This window comes from Hipposideros armiger, unplaced genomic scaffold (assembly GCF_001890085.2).
Source record: "Hipposideros armiger isolate ML-2016 unplaced genomic scaffold, ASM189008v1 scaffold_494, whole genome shotgun sequence".
In the NCBI taxonomy this organism is placed as follows: domain Eukaryota; kingdom Metazoa; phylum Chordata; class Mammalia; order Chiroptera; family Hipposideridae; genus Hipposideros; species Hipposideros armiger.
Window position 1 is genome coordinate 12,538 of NW_017731844.1, and position 1,325 is coordinate 13,862.

The 1,325-nt window shown below is 58.4% G+C and overlaps 1 protein-coding gene across 1 annotated transcript in view; it reads left to right on the forward strand.

The window, feature by feature from the left end:
* The window catches only part of CARS1 (cysteinyl-tRNA synthetase 1), a 10,448-nt gene that overhangs the window by 7,084 nt on the left and 2,039 nt on the right, over positions 1-1,325 (forward strand). The window lies entirely within an intron of this gene.

Here is a 1,325-nt window from a genome sequence, read left to right on the forward strand (position 1 = left end):
CCATTGGAACAGGCAACCTTGTTGTTAGGAGCACATGCTCTCAACAGCTGAGCCACCCTGCCACTTGTTGGCAGCTCAGCAGCAGCTCAGCTCAGGTGCAGCTCACTGGCCCATGTGGGAATTGAACCGGTGGCCCTGTTGCTCAGAGCTTGCACTCTCAACCAACTGAGCCACTCGGATGGCCCAACATACTTACTAAGAGTTAGTGGTTATACGCTTATTAAAGCCCCAGGACTTCTAAATGTCAGAAGGAAGAATTAACGAGATGGATAACTAATTGACAATTAGATGATAACAACAAAATTCTTCTGATGAAGGACCTCTTTTTAAAAAATAGTTCCCATACTTTAAGGGAACATTAGTCCCTTTTAGTAAACTGGAGCGGCCAGGCTTGGTCACACCTTGCCCCTAGCCAAAGTAGAGTCACAGTCGCACTCCGTCTGCCCCTCCCCCAACCTGGCACCTGTCCTTCCTGAGTGCCTGGGATGGCACTACACATTCCATGGCCAGGGCCTGAGCCAGGGCTCGGGGCCACAGTGAATCAGGACAGCCCTGCTGTCAAGGGTCTCCGTGTCCCAGAGAGAGAAAAACAGTAACACAGGCACACATGTGTCAGAACTGTGGTGCGCAGCCCGTGAAGCGCCCATGGGGAAGCGAGAGGCAGGAACAGAGGCCCCTGCAGGAAGTGGGGAGCAGGCCCTGTGGGAGAGGGGCGCAGGGGTCTGCTGCCTCTTGGGGGGAGGGGACCTGAGAGGCCTTAGGGAGGAGCTCACCGAGGAGAGTGAGTTTGGGGGACCAGGAAGGGCCTCCGTGGGCACTCAGATAGCAGATGGAGGGTCAGGGGGGTCGCCTGTGGACACCGAGAGGAGGTGTTCCAGGAGGTTAACTCGCCTGGCTGCCAGGGACATTCTGGACCGAGTCAGACTGGTGACCGCCTGTGGGTTCCCCGGAGCTGGGGCCTTGCCCGCCGGTGCCACCTCCCTGTCCAGGCCCTTCTCAGCTCCCCCATTTACCTCACGCTCAGTCATCCCAGCTTTGTGCTGGGCTCTCACCTGTCCTTGGGTGCTACAGCGTGTGGCCTGTGTGGCCCTTCCACAGAGGTGACGTGGGACTGACTGTGCCTCCTGCCACCCCAAGCTGGGTGGCAAACCACAGCTTCCCGCTGCCGTCCCGGTCCCCAGTTAGCTCCGCCATGGGGAAGCGCTCCGGCCCCACGTGACCTCTGCTGGCCCTTTCAGCGGCCTAGGGCCTTCCAAGGAGGCATTCCATCCACCCCCACCGGCCAGCCGATAATCCTGTCCTTAAAGGGAAAGCAGGACGCTTAG